At 56.7% G+C, this 17,769-nt stretch overlaps 84 pseudogenes; all 84 read left to right on the top strand.

The window, feature by feature from the left end:
* The first annotated feature begins 72 nt into the window (after nt 1-72).
* On the top strand, nt 73-191 carry LOC136600371 (5S ribosomal RNA; annotated as a pseudogene).
* An 80-nt stretch (nt 192-271) lies between these two features.
* LOC136600471 (5S ribosomal RNA) lies at nt 272-390 on the top strand (annotated as a pseudogene).
* Nucleotides 391-868: 478 nt separating this feature from the next.
* Nucleotides 869-987, top strand: LOC136600652 (5S ribosomal RNA; annotated as a pseudogene).
* Nucleotides 988-1,067: 80 nt separating this feature from the next.
* LOC136600370 (5S ribosomal RNA) lies at nt 1,068-1,186 on the top strand (annotated as a pseudogene).
* Nucleotides 1,187-1,266: 80 nt separating this feature from the next.
* On the top strand, nt 1,267-1,385 carry LOC136600470 (5S ribosomal RNA; annotated as a pseudogene).
* Nucleotides 1,386-1,465: 80 nt separating this feature from the next.
* Nucleotides 1,466-1,584, top strand: LOC136600280 (5S ribosomal RNA; annotated as a pseudogene).
* An 80-nt stretch (nt 1,585-1,664) lies between these two features.
* On the top strand, nt 1,665-1,783 carry LOC136600650 (5S ribosomal RNA; annotated as a pseudogene).
* Nucleotides 1,784-1,863: 80 nt separating this feature from the next.
* On the top strand, nt 1,864-1,982 carry LOC136600649 (5S ribosomal RNA; annotated as a pseudogene).
* Nucleotides 1,983-2,062: 80 nt separating this feature from the next.
* On the top strand, nt 2,063-2,181 carry LOC136600242 (5S ribosomal RNA; annotated as a pseudogene).
* A 279-nt stretch (nt 2,182-2,460) lies between these two features.
* LOC136600647 (5S ribosomal RNA) lies at nt 2,461-2,579 on the top strand (annotated as a pseudogene).
* An 80-nt stretch (nt 2,580-2,659) lies between these two features.
* On the top strand, nt 2,660-2,778 carry LOC136600646 (5S ribosomal RNA; annotated as a pseudogene).
* An 80-nt stretch (nt 2,779-2,858) lies between these two features.
* Nucleotides 2,859-2,977, top strand: LOC136600232 (5S ribosomal RNA; annotated as a pseudogene).
* Nucleotides 2,978-3,057: 80 nt separating this feature from the next.
* LOC136600170 (5S ribosomal RNA) lies at nt 3,058-3,176 on the top strand (annotated as a pseudogene).
* An 80-nt stretch (nt 3,177-3,256) lies between these two features.
* LOC136600645 (5S ribosomal RNA) lies at nt 3,257-3,375 on the top strand (annotated as a pseudogene).
* Nucleotides 3,376-3,455: 80 nt separating this feature from the next.
* Nucleotides 3,456-3,574, top strand: LOC136600644 (5S ribosomal RNA; annotated as a pseudogene).
* Nucleotides 3,575-3,654: 80 nt separating this feature from the next.
* Nucleotides 3,655-3,773, top strand: LOC136600798 (5S ribosomal RNA; annotated as a pseudogene).
* A 279-nt stretch (nt 3,774-4,052) lies between these two features.
* LOC136600643 (5S ribosomal RNA) lies at nt 4,053-4,171 on the top strand (annotated as a pseudogene).
* An 80-nt stretch (nt 4,172-4,251) lies between these two features.
* LOC136600369 (5S ribosomal RNA) lies at nt 4,252-4,370 on the top strand (annotated as a pseudogene).
* An 80-nt stretch (nt 4,371-4,450) lies between these two features.
* Nucleotides 4,451-4,569, top strand: LOC136600469 (5S ribosomal RNA; annotated as a pseudogene).
* A 279-nt stretch (nt 4,570-4,848) lies between these two features.
* LOC136600642 (5S ribosomal RNA) lies at nt 4,849-4,967 on the top strand (annotated as a pseudogene).
* An 80-nt stretch (nt 4,968-5,047) lies between these two features.
* LOC136600279 (5S ribosomal RNA) lies at nt 5,048-5,166 on the top strand (annotated as a pseudogene).
* An 80-nt stretch (nt 5,167-5,246) lies between these two features.
* Nucleotides 5,247-5,365, top strand: LOC136600367 (5S ribosomal RNA; annotated as a pseudogene).
* Nucleotides 5,366-5,445: 80 nt separating this feature from the next.
* Nucleotides 5,446-5,564, top strand: LOC136600641 (5S ribosomal RNA; annotated as a pseudogene).
* Nucleotides 5,565-5,644: 80 nt separating this feature from the next.
* LOC136600401 (5S ribosomal RNA) lies at nt 5,645-5,763 on the top strand (annotated as a pseudogene).
* An 80-nt stretch (nt 5,764-5,843) lies between these two features.
* Nucleotides 5,844-5,962, top strand: LOC136600442 (5S ribosomal RNA; annotated as a pseudogene).
* An 80-nt stretch (nt 5,963-6,042) lies between these two features.
* LOC136600095 (5S ribosomal RNA) lies at nt 6,043-6,161 on the top strand (annotated as a pseudogene).
* Nucleotides 6,162-6,241: 80 nt separating this feature from the next.
* On the top strand, nt 6,242-6,360 carry LOC136600640 (5S ribosomal RNA; annotated as a pseudogene).
* Nucleotides 6,361-6,440: 80 nt separating this feature from the next.
* On the top strand, nt 6,441-6,559 carry LOC136600278 (5S ribosomal RNA; annotated as a pseudogene).
* Nucleotides 6,560-6,639: 80 nt separating this feature from the next.
* Nucleotides 6,640-6,758, top strand: LOC136600638 (5S ribosomal RNA; annotated as a pseudogene).
* Nucleotides 6,759-6,838: 80 nt separating this feature from the next.
* On the top strand, nt 6,839-6,957 carry LOC136600636 (5S ribosomal RNA; annotated as a pseudogene).
* Nucleotides 6,958-7,037: 80 nt separating this feature from the next.
* LOC136600035 (5S ribosomal RNA) lies at nt 7,038-7,156 on the top strand (annotated as a pseudogene).
* An 80-nt stretch (nt 7,157-7,236) lies between these two features.
* On the top strand, nt 7,237-7,355 carry LOC136600051 (5S ribosomal RNA; annotated as a pseudogene).
* An 80-nt stretch (nt 7,356-7,435) lies between these two features.
* Nucleotides 7,436-7,554, top strand: LOC136600635 (5S ribosomal RNA; annotated as a pseudogene).
* Nucleotides 7,555-7,634: 80 nt separating this feature from the next.
* LOC136600634 (5S ribosomal RNA) lies at nt 7,635-7,753 on the top strand (annotated as a pseudogene).
* An 80-nt stretch (nt 7,754-7,833) lies between these two features.
* Nucleotides 7,834-7,952, top strand: LOC136600277 (5S ribosomal RNA; annotated as a pseudogene).
* An 80-nt stretch (nt 7,953-8,032) lies between these two features.
* On the top strand, nt 8,033-8,151 carry LOC136600633 (5S ribosomal RNA; annotated as a pseudogene).
* Nucleotides 8,152-8,231: 80 nt separating this feature from the next.
* Nucleotides 8,232-8,350, top strand: LOC136600632 (5S ribosomal RNA; annotated as a pseudogene).
* Nucleotides 8,351-8,430: 80 nt separating this feature from the next.
* Nucleotides 8,431-8,549, top strand: LOC136600631 (5S ribosomal RNA; annotated as a pseudogene).
* An 80-nt stretch (nt 8,550-8,629) lies between these two features.
* LOC136600630 (5S ribosomal RNA) lies at nt 8,630-8,748 on the top strand (annotated as a pseudogene).
* Nucleotides 8,749-8,828: 80 nt separating this feature from the next.
* Nucleotides 8,829-8,947, top strand: LOC136600629 (5S ribosomal RNA; annotated as a pseudogene).
* An 80-nt stretch (nt 8,948-9,027) lies between these two features.
* Nucleotides 9,028-9,146, top strand: LOC136600075 (5S ribosomal RNA; annotated as a pseudogene).
* Nucleotides 9,147-9,226: 80 nt separating this feature from the next.
* Nucleotides 9,227-9,345, top strand: LOC136600628 (5S ribosomal RNA; annotated as a pseudogene).
* An 80-nt stretch (nt 9,346-9,425) lies between these two features.
* On the top strand, nt 9,426-9,544 carry LOC136600625 (5S ribosomal RNA; annotated as a pseudogene).
* Nucleotides 9,545-9,624: 80 nt separating this feature from the next.
* On the top strand, nt 9,625-9,743 carry LOC136600624 (5S ribosomal RNA; annotated as a pseudogene).
* Nucleotides 9,744-9,823: 80 nt separating this feature from the next.
* LOC136600441 (5S ribosomal RNA) lies at nt 9,824-9,942 on the top strand (annotated as a pseudogene).
* Nucleotides 9,943-10,022: 80 nt separating this feature from the next.
* On the top strand, nt 10,023-10,141 carry LOC136600012 (5S ribosomal RNA; annotated as a pseudogene).
* An 80-nt stretch (nt 10,142-10,221) lies between these two features.
* LOC136600623 (5S ribosomal RNA) lies at nt 10,222-10,340 on the top strand (annotated as a pseudogene).
* Nucleotides 10,341-10,420: 80 nt separating this feature from the next.
* Nucleotides 10,421-10,539, top strand: LOC136600275 (5S ribosomal RNA; annotated as a pseudogene).
* An 80-nt stretch (nt 10,540-10,619) lies between these two features.
* On the top strand, nt 10,620-10,738 carry LOC136600622 (5S ribosomal RNA; annotated as a pseudogene).
* Nucleotides 10,739-10,818: 80 nt separating this feature from the next.
* On the top strand, nt 10,819-10,937 carry LOC136599817 (5S ribosomal RNA; annotated as a pseudogene).
* Nucleotides 10,938-11,017: 80 nt separating this feature from the next.
* On the top strand, nt 11,018-11,136 carry LOC136600621 (5S ribosomal RNA; annotated as a pseudogene).
* An 80-nt stretch (nt 11,137-11,216) lies between these two features.
* On the top strand, nt 11,217-11,335 carry LOC136600169 (5S ribosomal RNA; annotated as a pseudogene).
* Nucleotides 11,336-11,415: 80 nt separating this feature from the next.
* LOC136600620 (5S ribosomal RNA) lies at nt 11,416-11,534 on the top strand (annotated as a pseudogene).
* Nucleotides 11,535-11,614: 80 nt separating this feature from the next.
* LOC136600619 (5S ribosomal RNA) lies at nt 11,615-11,733 on the top strand (annotated as a pseudogene).
* An 80-nt stretch (nt 11,734-11,813) lies between these two features.
* Nucleotides 11,814-11,932, top strand: LOC136600786 (5S ribosomal RNA; annotated as a pseudogene).
* An 80-nt stretch (nt 11,933-12,012) lies between these two features.
* On the top strand, nt 12,013-12,131 carry LOC136600618 (5S ribosomal RNA; annotated as a pseudogene).
* Nucleotides 12,132-12,211: 80 nt separating this feature from the next.
* Nucleotides 12,212-12,330, top strand: LOC136600617 (5S ribosomal RNA; annotated as a pseudogene).
* Nucleotides 12,331-12,410: 80 nt separating this feature from the next.
* Nucleotides 12,411-12,529, top strand: LOC136600616 (5S ribosomal RNA; annotated as a pseudogene).
* Nucleotides 12,530-12,609: 80 nt separating this feature from the next.
* LOC136600613 (5S ribosomal RNA) lies at nt 12,610-12,728 on the top strand (annotated as a pseudogene).
* Nucleotides 12,729-12,808: 80 nt separating this feature from the next.
* Nucleotides 12,809-12,927, top strand: LOC136600612 (5S ribosomal RNA; annotated as a pseudogene).
* Nucleotides 12,928-13,007: 80 nt separating this feature from the next.
* Nucleotides 13,008-13,126, top strand: LOC136600611 (5S ribosomal RNA; annotated as a pseudogene).
* Nucleotides 13,127-13,206: 80 nt separating this feature from the next.
* On the top strand, nt 13,207-13,325 carry LOC136600238 (5S ribosomal RNA; annotated as a pseudogene).
* An 80-nt stretch (nt 13,326-13,405) lies between these two features.
* LOC136600610 (5S ribosomal RNA) lies at nt 13,406-13,524 on the top strand (annotated as a pseudogene).
* An 80-nt stretch (nt 13,525-13,604) lies between these two features.
* Nucleotides 13,605-13,723, top strand: LOC136599951 (5S ribosomal RNA; annotated as a pseudogene).
* An 80-nt stretch (nt 13,724-13,803) lies between these two features.
* On the top strand, nt 13,804-13,922 carry LOC136600157 (5S ribosomal RNA; annotated as a pseudogene).
* Nucleotides 13,923-14,002: 80 nt separating this feature from the next.
* On the top strand, nt 14,003-14,121 carry LOC136600609 (5S ribosomal RNA; annotated as a pseudogene).
* An 80-nt stretch (nt 14,122-14,201) lies between these two features.
* Nucleotides 14,202-14,320, top strand: LOC136600608 (5S ribosomal RNA; annotated as a pseudogene).
* An 80-nt stretch (nt 14,321-14,400) lies between these two features.
* LOC136600607 (5S ribosomal RNA) lies at nt 14,401-14,519 on the top strand (annotated as a pseudogene).
* Nucleotides 14,520-14,599: 80 nt separating this feature from the next.
* Nucleotides 14,600-14,718, top strand: LOC136600606 (5S ribosomal RNA; annotated as a pseudogene).
* Nucleotides 14,719-14,798: 80 nt separating this feature from the next.
* On the top strand, nt 14,799-14,917 carry LOC136600462 (5S ribosomal RNA; annotated as a pseudogene).
* An 80-nt stretch (nt 14,918-14,997) lies between these two features.
* Nucleotides 14,998-15,116, top strand: LOC136600605 (5S ribosomal RNA; annotated as a pseudogene).
* An 80-nt stretch (nt 15,117-15,196) lies between these two features.
* LOC136600603 (5S ribosomal RNA) lies at nt 15,197-15,315 on the top strand (annotated as a pseudogene).
* An 80-nt stretch (nt 15,316-15,395) lies between these two features.
* LOC136600601 (5S ribosomal RNA) lies at nt 15,396-15,514 on the top strand (annotated as a pseudogene).
* Nucleotides 15,515-15,594: 80 nt separating this feature from the next.
* On the top strand, nt 15,595-15,713 carry LOC136600600 (5S ribosomal RNA; annotated as a pseudogene).
* Nucleotides 15,714-15,793: 80 nt separating this feature from the next.
* Nucleotides 15,794-15,912, top strand: LOC136600599 (5S ribosomal RNA; annotated as a pseudogene).
* An 80-nt stretch (nt 15,913-15,992) lies between these two features.
* On the top strand, nt 15,993-16,111 carry LOC136600598 (5S ribosomal RNA; annotated as a pseudogene).
* An 80-nt stretch (nt 16,112-16,191) lies between these two features.
* Nucleotides 16,192-16,310, top strand: LOC136600440 (5S ribosomal RNA; annotated as a pseudogene).
* Nucleotides 16,311-16,390: 80 nt separating this feature from the next.
* Nucleotides 16,391-16,509, top strand: LOC136600011 (5S ribosomal RNA; annotated as a pseudogene).
* Nucleotides 16,510-16,589: 80 nt separating this feature from the next.
* On the top strand, nt 16,590-16,708 carry LOC136600597 (5S ribosomal RNA; annotated as a pseudogene).
* An 80-nt stretch (nt 16,709-16,788) lies between these two features.
* LOC136600274 (5S ribosomal RNA) lies at nt 16,789-16,907 on the top strand (annotated as a pseudogene).
* Nucleotides 16,908-16,987: 80 nt separating this feature from the next.
* On the top strand, nt 16,988-17,106 carry LOC136600596 (5S ribosomal RNA; annotated as a pseudogene).
* Nucleotides 17,107-17,186: 80 nt separating this feature from the next.
* Nucleotides 17,187-17,305, top strand: LOC136600902 (5S ribosomal RNA; annotated as a pseudogene).
* An 80-nt stretch (nt 17,306-17,385) lies between these two features.
* Nucleotides 17,386-17,504, top strand: LOC136600595 (5S ribosomal RNA; annotated as a pseudogene).
* An 80-nt stretch (nt 17,505-17,584) lies between these two features.
* Nucleotides 17,585-17,703, top strand: LOC136600168 (5S ribosomal RNA; annotated as a pseudogene).
* The last annotated feature ends 66 nt before the right edge of the window (nt 17,704-17,769 follow it).

The following is a 17,769-nucleotide window of genomic DNA, read 5'->3' as shown; positions in this document are numbered from 1 at the left end:
CGTGAGTAGGTTGCTTTCCTTTTCGGAAGTGCGTTCGCACTGCAGAAAGCCCATAGGAAAGGAGGAGGAGCTGTCAACGGGCATTCTAAGCTGAATGTGCCTGCTCTCGTCAGATCGCGGCCGCCAGCCAGCTTGAGGCCTGGCAAGTACCAGTATGGGTGACCGGCTGGGAATCCCAGGTCCAGTTGACTTTTAAGGCCGTGAGTAGGTTTCTTTCCTTTTCGGAGGTGCGTTCGCACTGCAGAAAGCCCATAGGAAAGGAGGAGGAGCTGTCAACGGGCAATCTAAGCTGAATGTGCCTGCTCTTGTCAGATCGCGGCCGCCAGCCAGCTTGAGGCCTGGCAAGTACCAGTATGGGTGACCGGCTGGGAATCCCAGGTCCCGTTGACTTTTAAGGCCGTGAGTAGGTTTCTTTCCTTTTCGGAAGTGCGTTCGCACTGCAGAAAGCCCATAGGAAAGGAGGAGGAGCTATCAACGGGCATTCTAAGCTGAATGTGCCTGCTCTCGTCAGATCGCGGCCGCCAGCCAGCTTGAGGGCTGGCAAGTACCAGTATGGGTGACCGGCTGGGAATCCCAGGTCCCGTTGACTTTTAAGGCCGTGAGTAGGTTTCTTTCCTTTTCGGAGGTGCGTTCGCACTGCAGAAAGCCCATAGGAAAGGAGGAGGAGCTGTCAACGGGCATTCTAAGCTGAATGTGCCTGCTCTCGTCAGATCGCAGCCGCCAGCCAGCTTGAGGCCTGGCAAGTACCAGTATGGGTGACCGGCTGGGAATCCAAGGTCCAGTTGACTTTTAAGGCCGTGAGTAGGTTGCTTTCCTTTTCGGAGGTGCGTTCGCACTGCAGAAAGCCCATAGGAAAGGAGGAGGAGCTGTCAACGGGCATTCTAAGCTGAATGTGCCTGCTCTCGTCAGATCGCGGCCGCCAGCCAGCTTGAGGCCTGGCAAGTACCAGTATGGGTGACCGGCTGGGAATCCCAGGTCCCGTTGACTTTTAAGGCCGTGAGTAGGTTGCTTTCCTTTTCGGAAGTGCGTTCGCACTGCAGAAAGCCCATAGGAAAGGAGGAGGAGCTGTCAACGGGCATTCTAAGCTGAATGTGCCTGCTCTCGTCAGATCGCGGCCGCCAGCCAGCTTGAGGCCTGGCAAGTACCAGTATGGGTGACCGGCTGGGAATCCCAGGTCCAGTTGACTTTTAAGGCCGTGAGTAGGTTTCTTTCCTTTTCGGAGGTGCGTTCGCACTGCAGAAAGCCCATAGGAAAGGAGGAGGAGCTGTCAACGGGCAATCTAAGCTGAATGTGCCTGCTCTTGTCAGATCGCGGCCGCCAGCCAGCTTGAGGCCTGGCAAGTACCAGTATGGGTGACCGGCTGGGAATCCCAGGTCCCGTTGACTTTTAAGGCCGTGAGTAGGTTTCTTTCCTTTTCGGAAGTGCGTTCGCACTGCAGAAAGCCCATAGGAAAGGAGGAGGAGCTGTCAACGGGCATTCTAAGCTGAATGTGCCTGCTCTTGTCAGATCGCGGCCGCCAGCCAGCTTGAGGCCTGGCAAGTACCAGTATGGGTGACCGGCTGGGAATCCCAGGTCCCGTTGACTTTTAAGGCCGTGAGTAGGTTTCTTTCCTTTTCGGAGGTGCGTTCGCACTGCAGAAAGCCCATAGGAAAGGAGGAGGAGCTGTCAACGGGCATTCTAAGCTGAATGTGCCTGCTCTCGTCAGATCGCGGCCGCCAGCCAGCTTGAGGCCTGGCAAGTACCAGTATGGGTGACCGGCTGGGAATCCCAGGTCCCGTTGACTTTTATGGCCGTGAGTAGGTTGCTTTCCTTTTCGGAGGTGCGTTCGCACTGCAGAAAGCCCATAGGAAAGGAGGAGGAGCTGTCAACGGGCATTCTAAGCTGAATGTGCCTGCTCTCGTCAGATCGCGGCCGCCAGCCAGCTTGAGGCCTGGCAAGTACCAGTATGGGTGACCGGCTGGGAATCCCAGGTCCCGTTGACTTTTAAGGCCGTGAGTAGGTTTCTTTCCTTTTCGGAAGTGCGTTCGCACTGCAGAAAGCCCATAGGAAAGGAGGAGGAGCTGTCAACGGGCATTCTAAGCTGAATGTGCCTGCTCTCGTCAGATCGCGGCCGCCAGCCAGCTTGAGGCCTGGCAAGTACCAGTATGGGTGACCGGCTGGGAATCCCAGGTCCCATTGACTTTTAAGGCCGTGAGTAGGTTTCTTTCCGTTTCGGAGGTGCGTTCGCACTGCAGAAAGCCCATAGGAAAGGAGGAGGAGCTGTCAACGGGCATTCTAAGCTGAATGTGCCTGCTCTCGTCAGCTTGCGGCCGCCAGCCAGCTTGAGGCCTGGCAAGTACCAGTATGGGTGACCGGCTGGGAATCCCAGGTCCCGTTGACTTTTAAGGCCGTGAGTAGGTTTCTTTCCTTTTCGGAGGTGCATTCGCACTGCAGAAAGCCCATAGGAAAGGAGGAGGAGCTGTCAACGGGCATTCTAAGCTGAATGTGCCTGCTCTCGTCAGATCGCGGCCGCCAGCCAGCTTGAGGCCTGGCAAGTACCAGTATGGGTGACCGGCTGGGAATCCCAGGTCCCGTTGACTTTTATGGCCGTGAGTAGGTTGCTTTCCTTTTCGGAGGTGCGTTCGCACTGCAGAAAGCCCATAGGAAAGGAGGAGGAGCTGTCAACGGGCATTCTAAGCTGAATGTGCCTGCTCTCGTCAGATCGCGGCCGCCAGCCAGCTTGAGGCCTGGCAAGTACCAGTATGGGTGACCGGCTGGGAATCCCAGGTCCCGTTGACTTTTAAGGCCGTGAGTAGGTTTCTTTCCTTTTCGGAAGTGCGTTCGCACTGCAGAAAGCCCATAGGAAAGGAGGAGGAGCTGTCAACGGGCATTCTAAGCTGAATGTGCCTGCTCTCGTCAGATCGCGGCCGCCAGCCAACTTGAGGCCTGGCAAGTACCAGTATGGGTGACCGGCTGGGAATCCCAGGTCCCGTTGACTTTTAAGGCCGTGAGTAGGTTTCTTTCCTTTTCGGAGGTGCGTTCGCACTGCAGAAAGCCCATAGGAAAGGAGGAGGAGCTGTCAACGGGCATTCTAAGCTGAATGTGCCTGCTCTCGTCAGATCGTGGCCGCCAGCCAGCTTGAGGCCTGGCAAGTACCAGTATGGGTGACCGGCTGGGAATCCCAGGTCCCGTTGACTTTTAAGGCCGTGAGTAGGTTTCTTTACGTTTCGGAGGTGCGTTCGCACTGCAGAAAGCCCATAGGAAAGGAGGAGGAGCTGTCAACGGGCATTCTAAGCTGAATGTGCCTGCTCTCGTCAGATCGCGGCCGCCAGCCAGCTTGAGGCCTGGCAAGTACCAGTATGGGTGACCGGCTGGGAATCCCAGGTCCCGTTGACTTTTAAGGCCGTGAGTAGGTTTCTTTCCTTTTCGGAGGTGCGTTCGCACTGCAGAAAGCCCATAGGAAAGGAGGAGGCGCTGTCAACGGGCATTCTAAGCTGAATGTGCCTGCTCTCGTCAGATCGCGGCCGCCAGCCAGCTTGAGGCCTGGCAAGTACCAGTATGGGTGACCGGCTGGGAATCCCAGGTCCCGTTGACTTTTAAGGCCGTGAGTAGGTTGCTTTCCTTTTCGGAGGTGCGTTCGCACTGCAGAAAGCCCATAGGAAAGGAGGAGGAGCTGTCAACGGGCATTCTAAGCTGAATGTACCTGCTCTCGTCAGATCGCGGCCGCCAGCCAGCTTGAGGCCTGGCAAGTACCAGTGTGGGTGACCGGCTGGGAATCCCAGGTCCCGTTGACTTTTAAGGCCGTGAGTAGGTTTCTTTCCTTTTCGGAGGTGCGTTCGCACTGCAGAAAGCCCATAGGAAAGGAGGAGGAGCTGTCAACGGGCATTCTAAACTGAATGTGCCTGCTCTCGTCAGATCGCGGCCGCCAGCCAGCTTGAGGCCTGGCAAGTACCAGTATGGGTGACCGGCTGGGAATCCAAGGTCCAGTTGACTTTTAAGGCCGTGAGTAGGTTGCTTTCCTTTTCGGAGGTGCGTTCGCACTGCAGAAAGCCCATAGGAAAGGAGGAGGAGCTGTCAACGGGCATTCTAAGCTGAATGTGCCTGCTCTCGTCAGATCGCGGCCGCCAGCCAGCTTGAGGCCTGGCAAGTACCAGTATGGGTGACCGGCTGGGAATCCCAGGTCCCGTTGACTTTTAAGGCCGTGAGTAGGTTGCTTTCCTTTTCGGAAGTGCGTTCGCACTGCAGAAAGCCCATAGGAAAGGAGGAGGAGCTGTCAACGGGCATTCTAAGCTGAATGTGCCTGCTCTCGTCAGATCGCGGCCGCCAGCCAGCTTGAGGCCTGGCAAGTACCAGTATGGGTGACCGGCTGGGAATCCCAGGTCCAGTTGACTTTTAAGGCCGTGAGTAGGTTTCTTTCCTTTTCGGAGGTGCGTTCGCACTGCAGAAAGCCCATAGGAAAGGAGGAGGAGCTGTCAACGGGCAATCTAAGCTGAATGTGCCTGCTCTTGTCAGATCGCGGCCGCCAGCCAGCTTGAGGCCTGGCAAGTACCAGTATGGGTGACCGGCTGGGAATCCCAGGTCCCGTTGACTTTTAAGGCCGTGAGTAGGTTTCTTTCCTTTTCGGAAGTGCGTTCGCACTGCAGAAAGCCCATAGGAAAGGAGGAGGAGCTATCAACGGGCATTCTAAGCTGAATGTGCCTGCTCTCGTCAGATCGCGGCCGCCAGCCAGCTTGAGGGCTGGCAAGTACCAGTATGGGTGACCGGCTGGGAATCCCAGGTCCCGTTGACTTTTAAGGCCGTGAGTAGGTTTCTTTCCTTTTCGGAGGTGCGTTCGCACTGCAGAAAGCCCATAGGAAAGGAGGAGGAGCTGTCAACGGGCATTCTAAGCTGAATGTGCCTGCTCTCGTCAGATCGCGGCCGCCAGCCAGCTTGAGGCCTGGCAAGTACCAGTATGGGTGACCGGCTGGGAATCCCAGGTCCCGTTGACTTTTAAGGCCGTGAGTAGGTTTCTTTCCGTTTCGGAGGTGCGTTCGCACTGCAGAAAGCCCATAGGAAAGGAGGAGGAGCTGTCAACGGGCATTCTAAGCTGAATGTGCCTGCTCTTGTCAGATCGCGGCCGCCAGCCAGCTTGAGGCCTGGCAAGTACCAGTATGGGTGACCGGCTGGGAATCCCAGGTCCCGTTGACTTTTAAGGCCGTGAGTAGGTTGCTTTCCTTTTCGGAGGTGCGTTCGCACTGCAGAAAGCCCATAGGAAAGGAGGAGGAGCTGTCAACGGGCATTCTAAGCTGAATGTGCCTGCTCTCGTCAGATCGCGTCCGCCAGCCAGCTTGAGGCCTGGCAAGTACCAGTATGGGTGACCGGCTGGGAATCCCAGGTCCCGTTGACTTTTAAGGCCGTGAGTAGGTTTCTTTCCTTTTCGGAGGTGCGTTCGCACTGCAGAAAGCCCATAGGAAAGGAGGAGGAGCTGTCAACGGGCATTCTAAGCTGAATGTGCCTGCTCTCGTCAGATCGCGGCCGCCAGCCAGCTTGAGGCCTGGCAAGTACCAGTATGGGTGACCGGCTGGGAATCCCAGGTCCCGTTGACTTTTAAGGCCGTGAGTAGGTTGCTTTCCTTTTCGGAGGTGCGTTCGCACTGCAGAAAGCCCATAGGAAAGGAGGAGGAGCTGTCAACAGGCATTCTAAGCTGAATGTGCCTGCTCTCGTCAGATCGCGGCCGCCAGCCAGCTTGAGGCCTGGCAAGTACCTGTATGGGTGACCGGCTGGGAATCCCAGGTCCCGTTGACTTTTAAGGCCGTGAGTAGGTTTCTTTCCTTTTCGGAGGTGCATTCGCACTGCAGAAAGCCCATAGGAAAGGAGGAGGAGCTGTCAACGGGCATTCTAAGCTGAATGTGCCTGCTCTCGTCAGATCGCGGCCGCCAGCCAGCTTGAGGCCTGGCAGGTACGAGTATGGGTGACCGGCTGGGAATCCCAGGTCCCGTTGACTTTTAAGGCCGTGAGTAGGTTGCTTTCCTTTTCGGAGGTGCGTTCGCACTGCAGAAAGCCCATAGGAAAGGAGGAGGAGCTGTCAACGGGCATTCTAAGCTGAATGTACCTGCTCTCGTCAGATCGCGGCCGCCAGCCAGCTTGAGGCCTGGCAAGTACCAGTATGGGTGACCGGTTGGGAATCCCAGGTCCCATTGACTTTTAAGGCCGTGAGTAGGTTTCTTTCCGTTTCGGAGGTGCGTTCGCACTGCAGAAAGCCCATAGGAAAGGAGGAGGAGCTGTCAACGGGCATTCTAAGCTGAATGTGCCTGCTCTCGTCAGATCGCGGCCGCCAGCCAGCTTGAGGCCTGGCAAGTACCAGTATGGGTGACCGGCTGGGAATCCCAGGTCCCGTTGACTTTTAAGGCCGTGAGTAGGTTTCTTTCCTTTTCGGAGGTGCGTTCGCACTGCAGAAAGCCCATAGGAAAGGAGGAGGAGCTGTCAACGGGCATTCTAAGCTGAATGTGCCTGCTCTTGTCAGATCGCGGCCGCCAGCCAGCTTGAGGCCTGGCAAGTACCAGTATGGGTGACCGGCTGGGAATCCCAGGTCCCGTTGACTTTTAAGGCCGTGAGTAGGTTTCTTTCCTTTTCGGAGGTGCGTTCGCACTGCAGAAAGCCCATAGGAAAGGAGGAGGAGCTGTCAACGGGCATTCTAAGCTGAATGTGCCTGCTCTCGTCAGATCGCGGCCGCCAGCCAGCTTGAGGCCTGGCAAGTACCAGTATGGGTGACCGGCTGGGAATCCCAGGTCCCGTTGACTTTTATGGCCGTGAGTAGGTTGCTTTCCTTTTCGGAGGTGCGTTCGCACTGCAGAAAGCCCATAGGAAAGGAGGAGGAGCTGTCAACGGGCATTCTAAGCTGAATGTGCCTGCTCTCGTCAGATCGCGGCCGCCAGCCAGCTTGAGGCCTGGCAAGTACCAGTATGGGTGACCGGCTGGGAATCCCAGGTCCCGTTGACTTTTAAGGCCGTGAGTAGGTTTCTTTCCTTTTCGGAAGTGCGTTCGCACTGCAGAAAGCCCATAGGAAAGGAGGAGGAGCTGTCAACGGGCATTCTAAGCTGAATGTGCCTGCTCTCGTCAGATCGCGGCCGCCAGCCAGCTTGAGGCCTGGCAAGTACCAGTATGGGTTACCGGCTGGGAATCCCAGGTCCCGTTGACTTTTAAGGCCGTGAGTAGGTTTCTTTCCTTTTCGGAGGTGCGTTCGCACTGCAGAAAGCCCATAGGAAAGGAGGAGGAGCTGTCAACGGGCATTCTAAGCTGAATGTGCCTGCTCTCGTCAGATCGTGGCCGTCAGCCAGCTTGAGGCCTGGCAAGTACCAGTATGGGTGACCGGCTGGGAATCCCAGGTCCCGTTGACTTTTAAGGCCGTGAGTAGGTTTCTTTCCGTTTCGGAGGTGCGTTCGCACTGCAGAAAGCCCATAGGAAAGGAGGAGGAGCTGTCAACGGGCATTCTAAGCTGAATGTGCCTGCTCTCGTCAGATCGCGGCCGCCAGCCAGCTTGAGGCCTGGCAAGTACCAGTATGGGTGACCGGCTGGGAATCCCAGGTCCCGTTGACTTTTAAGGCCGTGAGTAGGTTTCTTTCCTTTTCGGAGGTGCGTTTGCACTGCAGAAAGCCCATAGGAAAGGAGGAGGAGCTGTCAACGGGCATTCTAAGCTGAATGTGCCTGCTCTCGTCAGATCGCGGCCGCCAGCCAGCTTGAGGCCTGGCAAGTACCAGTATGGGTGACCGGCTGGGAATCCCAGGTCCCGTTGACTTTTAAGGCCGTGAGTAGGTTTCTTTCCTTTTCGGAGGTGCGTTCGCACTGCAGAAAGCCCATAGGAAAGGAGGAGGAGCTGTCAACGGGCATTCTAAGCTGAATGTGCCTGCTCTTGTCAGATCGCGGCCGCCAGCCAGCTTGAGGCCTGGCAAGTACCAGTATGGGTGACCGGCTGGGAATCCCAGGTCCCGTTGACTTTTAAGGCCGTGAGTAGGTTTCTTTCCTTTTCGGAGGTGCGTTCGCACTGCAGAAAGCCCATAGGAAAGGAGGAGGAGCTGTCAACGGGCATTCTAAGCTGAATGTGCCTGCTCTCGTCAGATCGCGGCCGCCAGCCAGCTTGAGGCCTGGCAAGTACCAGTATGGGTGACCGGCTGGGAATCCCAGGTCCCGTTGACTTTTAAGGCCGTGAGTAGGTTGCTTTCCTTTTCGGAGGTGCGTTCGCACTGCAGAAAGCCCATAGGAAAGGAGGAGGAGCTGTCAACGGGCATTCTAAGCTGAATGTGCCTGCTCTCGTCAGATCGCGGCCGCCAGCCAGCTTGAGGCCTGGCAAGTACCAGTATGGGTGACCGGCTGGGAATCCCAGGTCCCGTTGACTTTTAAGGCCGTGAGTAGGTTTCTTTCCTTTTCGGAGGTGCGTTCGCACTGCAGAAAGCCCATAGGAAAGGAGGAGGAGCTGTCAACGGGCATTCTAAGCTGAATGTGCCTGCTCTCGTCAGATCGCGGCCGCCAGCCAGCTTGAGGCCTGGCAAGTACCAGTATGGGTGACCGGCTGGGAATCCCAGGTCCCGTTGACTTTTAAGGCCGTGAGTAGGTTGCTTTCCTTTTCGGAGGTGCGTTCGCACTGCAGAAAGCCCATAGGAAAGGAGGAGGAGCTGTCAACGGGCATTCTAAGCTGAATGTGCCTGCTCTCGTCAGATCGCGGCCGCCAGCCAGCTTGAGGCCTGGCAAGTACCAGTATGGGTGACCGGCTGGGAATCCCAGGTCCCGTTGACTTTTAAGGCCGTGAGTAGGTTTCTTTCCTTTTCGGAGGTGCGTTCGCACTGCAGAAAGCCCATAGGAAAGGAGGAGGAGCTGTCAACGGGCATTCTAAGCTGAATGTGCCTGCTCTCGTCAGATCGCGGCCGCCAGCCAGCTTGAGGCCTGGCAAGTACCAGTATGGGTGACCGGCTGGGAATCCCAGGTCCCGTTGACTTTTAAGGCCGTGAGTAGGTTGCTTTCCTTTTCGGAGGTGCGTTCGCACTGCAGAAAGCCCATAGGAAAGGAGGAGGAGCTATCAACGGGCATTCTAAGCTGAATGTGCCTGCTCTCGTCAGATCGCGGCCGCCAGCCAGCTTGAGGCCTGGCAAGTACCAGTATGGGTGACCGGCTGGGAATCCCAGGTCCCGTTGACTTTTAAGGCCGTGAGTAGGTTTCTTTCCGTTTCGGAGGTGCGTTCGCACTGCAGAAAGCCCATAGGAAAGGAGGAGGAGCTGTCAACGGGCATTCTAAGCTGAATGTGCCTGCTCTCGTCAGATCGCGGCCGCCAGCCAGCTTGAGGCCTGGCAAGTACCAGTATGGGTGACCGGCTGGGAATCCCAGGTCCCGTTGACTTTTAAGGCCGTGAGTAGGTTGCTTTCCTTTTCGGAGGTGCGTTCGCACTGCAGAAAGCCCATAGGAAAGGAGGAGGAGCTGTCAACGGGCATTCTAAGCTGAATGTGCCTGCTCTCGTCAGATCGCGGCCGCCAGCCAGCTTGAGGCCTGGCAAGTACCAGTATGGGTGACCGGCTGGGAATCCCAGGTCCCGTTGACTTTTAAGGCCGTGAGTAGGTTTCTTTCCTTTTCGGAGGTGCGTTCGCACTGCAGAAAGCCCATAGGAAAGGAGGAGGAGCTGTCAACGGGCATTCTAAGCTGAATGTGCCTGCTCTCGTCAGATCGCGGCCGCCAGCCAGCTTGAGGCCTGGCAAGTACCAGTATGGGTGACCGGCTGGGAATCCCAGGTCCCGTTGACTTTTAAGGCCGTGAGTAGGTTTCTTTCCTTTTCGGAGGTGCGTTCGCACTGCAGAAAGCCCATAGGAAAGGAGGAGGAGCTGTCAACGGGCATTCTAAGCTGAATGTGCCTGCTCTCGTCAGATCGCGGCCGCCAGCCAGCTTGAGGCCTGGCAGGTACGAGTATGGGTGACCGGCTGGGAATCCCAGGTCCCGTTGACTTTTAAGGCCGTGAGTAGGTTGCTTTCCTTTTCGGAGGTGCGTTCGCACTGCAGAAAGCCCATAGGAAAGGAGGAGGAGCTGTCAACGGGCATTCTAAGCTGAATGTACCTGCTCTCGTCAGATCGCGGCCGCCAGCCAGCTTGAGGCCTGGCAAGTACCAGTATGGGTGACCGGCTGGGAATCCCAGGTCCCATTGACTTTTAAGGCCGTGAGTAGGTTTCTTTCCGTTTCGGAGGTGCGTTCGCACTGCAGAAAGCCCATAGGAAAGGAGGAGGAGCTGTCAACGGGCATTCTAAGCTGAATGTGCCTGCTCTCGTCAGATCGCGGCCGCCAGCCAGCTTGAGGCCTGGCAAGTACCAGTATGGGTGACCGGCTGGGAATCCCAGGTCCCGTTGACTTTTAAGGCCGTGAGTAGGTTTCTTTCCTTTTCGGAGGTGCGTTCGCACTGCAGAAAGCCCATAGGAAAGGAGGAGGAGCTGTCAACGGGCATTCTAAGCTGAATGTGCCTGCTCTTGTCAGATCGCGGCCGCCAGCCAGCTTGAGGCCTGGCAAGTACCAGTATGGGTGACCGGCTGGGAATCCCAGGTCCCGTTGACTTTTAAGGCCGTGAGTAGGTTTCTTTCCTTTTCGGAGGTGCGTTCGCACTGCAGAAAGCCCATAGGAAAGGAGGAGGAGCTGTCAACGGGCATTCTAAGCTGAATGTGCCTGCTCTCGTCAGATCGCGGCCGCCAGCCAGCTTGAGGCCTGGCAAGTACCAGTATGGGTGACCGGCTGGGAATCCCAGGTCCCGTTGACTTTTATGGCCGTGAGTAGGTTGCTTTCCTTTTCGGAGGTGCGTTCGCACTGCAGAAAGCCCATAGGAAAGGAGGAGGAGCTGTCAACGGGCATTCTAAGCTGAATGTGCCTGCTCTCGTCAGATCGCGGCAGCCAGCCAGCTTGAGGCCTGGCAAGTACCAGTATGGGTGACCGGCTGGGAATCCCAGGTCCCGTTGACTTTTAAGGCCGTGAGTAGGTTTCTTTCCTTTTCGGAAGTGCGTTCGCACTGCAGAAAGCCCATAGGAAAGGAGGAGGAGCTGTCAACGGGCATTCTAAGCTGAATGTGCCTGCTCTCGTCAGATCGCGGCCGCCAGCCAGCTTGAGGCCTGGCAAGTACCAGTATGGGTGACCGGCTGGGAATCCCAGGTCCCGTTGACTTTTAAGGCCGTGAGTAGGTTTCTTTCCTTTTCGGAGGTGCGTTCGCACTGCAGAAAGCCCATAGGAAAAGAGGAGGAGCTGTCAACGGGCATTCTAAGCTGAATGTGCCTGCTCTCGTCAGATCGTGGCCGCCAGCCAGCTTGAGGCCTGGCAAGTACCAGTATGGGTGACCGGCTGGGAATCCCAGGTCCCGTTGACTTTTAAGGCCGTGAGTAGGTTTCTTTCCGTTTCGGAGGTGCGTTCGCACTGCAGAAAGCCCATAGGAAAGGAGGAGGAGCTGTCAACGGGCATTCTAAGCTGAATGTGCCTGCTCTCGTCAGATCGCGGCCGCCAGCCAGCTTGAGGCCTGGCAAGTACCAGTATGGGTGACCGGCTGGGAATCCCAGGTCCCGTTGACTTTTAAGGCCGTGAGTAGGTTTCTTTCCTTTTCGGAGGTGCGTTCGCACTGCAGAAAGCCCATAGGAAAGGAGGAGGAGCTGTCAACGGGCATTCTAAGCTGAATGTGCCTGCTCTCGTCAGATCGCGGCCGCCAGCCAGCTTGAGGCCTGGCAAGTACCAGTATGGGTGACCGGCTGGGAATCCCAGGTCCCGTTGACTTTTAAGGCCGTGAGTAGGTTGCTTTCCTTTTCGGAGGTGCGTTCGAACTGCAGAAAGCCCATAGGAAAGGAGGAGGAGCTGTCAACGGGCATTCTAAGCTGAATGTACCTGCTCTCGTCAGATCGCGGCCGCCAGCCAGCTTGAGGCCTGGCAAGTACCAGTGTGGGTGACCGGCTGGGAATCCCAGGTCCCGTTGACTTTTAAGGCCGTGAGTAGGTTTCTTTCCTTTTCGGAGGTGCGTTCGCACTGCAGAAAGCCCATAGGAAAGGAGGAGGAGCTGTCAACGGGCATTCTAAGCTGAATGTGCCTGCTCTCGTCAGATCGCGGCCGCCAGCCAGCTTGAGGCCTGGCAAGTACCAGTATGGGTGACCGGCTGGGAATCCCAGGTCCCGTTGACTTTTAAGGCCGTGAGTAGGTTGCTTTCCTTTTCGGAGGTGCGTTCGCACTGCAGAAAGCCCATAGGAAAGGAGGAGGAGCTGTCAACGGGCATTCTAAGCTGAATGTGCCTGCTCTCGTCAGATCGCGGCCGCCAGCCAGCTTGAGGCCTGGCAAGTACCAGTATGGGTGACCGGCTGGGAATCCCAGGTCCCGTTGACTTTTAAGGCCGTGAGTAGGTTTCTTTCCTTTTCGGAAGTGCGTTCGCACTGCAGAAAGCCCATAGGAAAGGAGGAGGAGCTGTCAACGGGCATTCTAAGCTGAATGTGCCTGCTCTCGTCAGATCGCGGCCGCCAGCCAGCTTGAGGCCTGGCAAGTACCAGTATGGGTGACCGGCTGGGAATCCCAGGTCCCGTTGACTTTTAAGGCCGTGAGTAGGTTTCTTTCCTTTTCGGAGGTGCGTTCGCACTGCAGAAAGCCCATAGGAAAGGAGGAGGAGCTGTCAACGGGCATTCTAAGCTGAATGTGCCTGCTCTCGTCAGATCGCGGCCGCCAGCCAGCTTGAGGCCTGGCAAGTACCAGTATGGGTGACCGGCTGGGAATCCCAGGTCCCGTTGACTTTTAAGGCCGTGAGTAGGTTTCTTTCCGTTTCGGAGGTGCGTTCGCACTGCAGAAAGCCCATAGGAAAGGAGGAGGAGCTGTCAACGGGCATTCTAAGCTGAATGTGCCTGCTCTCGTCAGATCGCGGCCGCCAGCCAGCTTGAGGCCTGGCAAGTACCAGTATGGGTGACCGGCTGGGAATCCCAGGTCCCGTTGACTTTTAAGGCCGTGAGTAGGTTGCTTTCCTTTTCGGAGGTGCGTTCGCACTGCAGAAAGCCCATAGGAAAGGAGGAGGAGCTGTCAACGGGCATTCTAAGCTGAATGTGCCTGCTCTCGTCAGATCGCGGCCGCCAGCCAGCTTGAGGCCTGGCAAGTACCAGTATGGGTGACCGGCTGGGAATCCCAGGTCCCGTTGACTTTTAAGGCCGTGAGTAGGTTTCTTTCCTTTTCGGAGGTGCGTTCGCACTGCAGAAAGCCCATAGGAAAGGAGGAGGAGCTGTCAACGGGCATTCTAAGCTGAATGTGCCTGCTCTCGTCAGATCGCGGCCGCCAGCCACCTTGAGGCCTGGCAAGTACCAGTATGGGTGACCGGCTGGGAATCCCAGGTCCCGTTGACTTTTAAGGCCGTGAGTAGGTTTCTTTCCTTTTCGGAGGTGCGTTCGCACTGCAGAAAGCCCATAGGAAAGGAGGAGGAGCTGTCAACGGGCATTCTAAGCTGAATGTGCCTGCTCTCGTCAGATCGCGGCCGCCAGCCAGCTTGAGGCCTGGCAAGTACCAGTATGGGTGACCGGCTGGGAATCCCAGGTCCCGTTGACTTTTAAGGCCGTGAGTAGGTTTCTTTCCGTTTCGGAGGTGCGTTCGCACTGCAGAAAGCCCATAGGAAAGGAGGAGGAGCTGTCAACGGGCATTCTAAGCTGAATGTGCCTGCTCTCGTCAGACCGCGGCCGCCAGCCAGCTTGAGGCCTGGCAAGTACCAGTATGGGTGACCGGCTGGGAATCCCAGGTCCCGTTGACTTTTAAGGCCGTGAGTAGGTTTCTTTCCTTTTCGGAGGTGCGTTCGCACTGCAGAAAGCCCATAGGAAAGGAGGAGGAGCTGTCAACGGGCATTCTAAACTGAATGTGCCTGCTCTCGTCAGATCGCGGCCGCCAGCCAGCTTGAGGCCTGGCAAGTACCAGTATGGGTGACCGGCTGGGAATCCCAGGTCCCGTTGACTTTTAAGGCCGTGAGTAGGTTGCTTTCCTTTTCGGAGGTGCGTTCGCACTGCAGAAAGCCCATAGGAAAGGAGGAGGAGCTGTCAACGGGCATTCTAAGCTGAATGTGCCTGCTCTCGTCAGATCGCGGCCGCCAGCCAGCTTGAGGCCTGGCAAGTACCAGTATGGGTGACCGGCTGGGAATCCCAGGTCCCGTTGACTTTTAAGGCCGTGAGTAGGTTTCTTTCCTTTTCGGAGGTGCGTTCGCACTGCAGAAAGCCCATAGGAAAGGAGGAGGAGCTGTCAACGGGCATTCTAAGCTGAATGTGCCTGCTCTCGTCAGATCGCGGCCGCCAGCCAGCTTGAGGCCTGGCAAGTACCAGTATGGGTGACCGGCTGGGAATCCCAGGTCCCGTTGACTTTTAAGGCCGTGAGTAGGTTTCTTTCCTTTTCGGAGGTGCGTTCGCACTGCAGAAAGCCCATAGGAAAGGAGGAGGAGCTGTCAACGGGCATTCTAAGCTGAATGTGCCTGCTCTCGTCAGATCGCGGCCGCCAGCCAGCTTGAGGCCTGGCAAGTACCAGTATGGGTGACCGGCTGGGAATCCCAGGTCCCGTTGACTTTTAAGGCCGTGAGTAGGTTGCTTTCCTTTTCGGAGGTGCGTTCGCACTGCAGAAAGCCCATAGGAAAGGAGGAGGAGCTGTCAACGGGCATTCTAAGCTGAATGTGCCTGCTCTCGTCAGATCGCGGCCGCCAGCCAGCTTGAGGCCTGGCAAGTACCAGTATGGGTGACCGGCTGGGAATCCCAGGTCCCGTTGACTTTTAAGGCCGTGAGTAGGTTTCTTTCCTTTTCGGAGGTGCGTTCGCACTGCAGAAAGCCCATAGGAAAGGAGGAGGAGCTGTCAACGGGCATTCTAAGCTGAATGTGCCTGCTCTCGTCAGATCGTGGCCGCCAGCCAGCTTGAGGCCTGGCAAGTACGAGTATGGGTGACCGGCTGGGAATCCCAGGTCCCGTTGACTTTTAAGGCCGTGAGTAGGTTGCTTTCCTTTTCGGAGGTGCGTTCGCACTGCAGAAAGCCCATAGGAAAGGAGGAGGAGCTGTCAACGGGCATTCTAAGCTGAATGTGCCTGCTCTCGTCAGATCGCGGCCGCCAGCCAGCTTGAGGCCTGGCAAGTACCAGTATGGGTGACCGGCTGGGAATCCCAGGTCCCGTTGACTTTTAAGGCCGTGAGTAGGTTTCTTTCCTTTTCGGAGGTGCGTTCGCACTGCAGAAAGCCCATAGGAAAGGAGGAGGAGCTGTCAACGGGCATTCTAAGCTGAATGTGCCTGCTCTCGTCAGATCGCGGCCGCCAGCCAGCTTGAGGCCTGGCAAGTACCAGTATGGGTGACCGGCTGGGAATCCCAGGTCCCGTTGACTTTTAAGGCCGTGAGTAGGTTTCTTTCCGTTTCGGAGGTGCGTTCGCACTGCAGAAAGCCCATAGGAAAGGAGGAGGAGCTGTCAACGGGCATTCTAAGCTGAATGTGCCTGCTCTCGTCAGATCGCGGCCGCCAGCCAGCTTGAGGCCTGGCAAGTACCAGTATGGGTGACCGGCTGGGAATCCCAGGTCCCGTTGACTTTTAAGGCCGTGAGTAGGTTGCTTTCCTTTTCGGAGGTGCGTTCGCACTGCAGAAAGCCCATAGGAAAGGAGGAGGAGCTGTCAACGGGCATTCTAAGCTGAATGTGCCTGCTCTCGTCAGATCGCGGCCGCCAGCCAGCTTGAGGCCTGGCAAGTACCAGTATGGGTGACCGGCTGGGAATCCCAGGTCCCGTTGACTTTTAAGGCCGTGAGTAGGTTTCTTTCCTTTTCGGAGGTGCGTTCGCACTGCAGAAAGCCCATAGGAAAGGAGGAGGAGCTGTCAACGGGCATTCTAAGCTGAATGTGCCTGCTCTCGTCAGATCGCGGCCGCCAGCCAGCTTGAGGCCTGGCAAGTACCAGTATGGGTGACCGGCTGGGAATCCCAGGTCCCGTTGACTTTTAAGGCCGTGAGTAGGTTGCTTTCCTTTTCGGAGGTGCGTTCGCACTGCAGAAAGCCCATAGGAAAGGAGGAGGAGCTGTCAACGGGCATTCTAAGCTGAATGTGCCTGCTCTCGTCAGATCGCGGCCGCCAGCCAGCTTGAGGCCTGGCAAGTACCAGTATGGGTGACCGGCTGGGAATCCCAGGTCCCGTTGACTTTTAAGGCCGTGAGTAGGTTTCTTTCCTTTTCGGAGGTGCATTCGCACTGCAGAAAGCCCATAGGAAAGGAGGAGGAGCTGTCAACGGGCATTCTAAGCTGAATGTGCCTGCTCTCGTCAGATCGCGGCCGCCAGCCAGCTTGAGGCCTGGCAGGTACGAGTATGGGTGACCGGCTGGGAATCCCAGGTCCCGTTGACTTTTAAGGCCGTGAGTAGGTTGCTTTCCTTTTCGGAGGTGCGTTCGCACTGCAGAAAGCCCATAGGAAAGGAGGAGGAGCTGTCAACGGGCATTCTAAGCTGAATGTACCTGCTCTCGTCAGATCGCGGCCGCCAGCCAGCTTGAGGCCTGGCAAGTACCAGTATGGGTGACCGGCTGGGAATCCCAGGTCCCATTGACTTTTAAGGCCGTGAGTAGGTTTCTTTCCGTTTCGGAGGTGCGTTCGCACTGCAGAAAGCCCATAGGAAAGGAGGAGGAGCTGTCAACGGGCATTCTAAGCTGAATGTGCCTGCTCTCGTCAGATCGCGGCCGCCAGCCAGCTTGAGGCCTGGCAAGTACCAGTATGGGTGACCGGCTGGGAATCCCAGGTCCCGTTGACTTTTAAGGCCGTGAGTAGGTTTCTTTCCTTTTCGGAGGTGCGTTCGCACTGCAGAAAGCCCATAGGAAAGGAGGAGGAGCTGTCAACGGGCATTCTAAGCTGAATGTGCCTGCTCTTGTCAGATCGCGGCCGCCAGCCAGCTTGAGGCCTGGCAAGTACCAGTATGGGTGACCGGCTGGGAATCCCAGGTCCCGTTGACTTTTAAGGCCGTGAGTAGGTTTCTTTCCTTTTCGGAGGTGCGTTCGCACTGCAGAAAGCCCATAGGAAAGGAGGAGGAGCTGTCAACGGGCATTCTAAGCTGAATGTGCCTGCTCTCGTCAGATCGCGGCCGCCAGCCAGCTTGAGGCCTGGCAAGTACCAGTATGGGTGACCGGCTGGGAATCCCAGGTCCCGTTGACTTTTATGGCCGTGAGTAGGTTGCTTTCCTTTTCGGAGGTGCGTTCGCACTGCAGAAAGCCCATAGGAAAGGAGGAGGAGCTGTCAACGGGCATTCTAAGCTGAATGTGCCTGCTCTCGTCAGATCGCGGCAGCCAGCCAGCTTGAGGCCTGGCAAGTACCAGTATGGGTGACCGGCTGGGAATCCCAGGTCCCGTTGACTTTTAAGGCCGTGAGTAGGTTTCTTTCCTTTTCGGAAGTGCGTTCGCACTGCAGAAAGCCCATAGGAAAGGAGGAGGAGCTGTCAACGGGCATTCTAAGCTGAATGTGCCTGCTCTCGTCAGATCGCGGCCGCCAGCCAGCTTGAGGCCTGGCAAGTACCAGTATGGGTGACCGGCTGGGAATCCCAGGTCCCGTTGACTTTTAAGGCCGTGAGTAGGTTTCTTTCCTTTTCGGAGGTGCGTTCGCACTGCAGAAAGCCCATAGGAAAAGAGGAGGAGCTGTCAACGGGCATTCTAAGCTGAATGTGCCTGCTCTCGTCAGATCGTGGCCGCCAGCCAGCTTGAGGCCTGGCAAGTACCAGTATGGGTGACCGGCTGGGAATCCCAGGTCCCGTTGACTTTTAAGGCCGTGAGTAGGTTTCTTTCCGTTTCGGAGGTGCGTTCGCACTGCAGAAAGCCCATAGGA

Source organism: Eleutherodactylus coqui, unplaced genomic scaffold (genome assembly GCF_035609145.1).
Source record: "Eleutherodactylus coqui strain aEleCoq1 unplaced genomic scaffold, aEleCoq1.hap1 HAP1_SCAFFOLD_195, whole genome shotgun sequence".
Classification (NCBI taxonomy): domain Eukaryota; kingdom Metazoa; phylum Chordata; class Amphibia; order Anura; family Eleutherodactylidae; genus Eleutherodactylus; species Eleutherodactylus coqui.
This window is presented reverse-complemented; position numbering and strand designations above follow the sequence as displayed.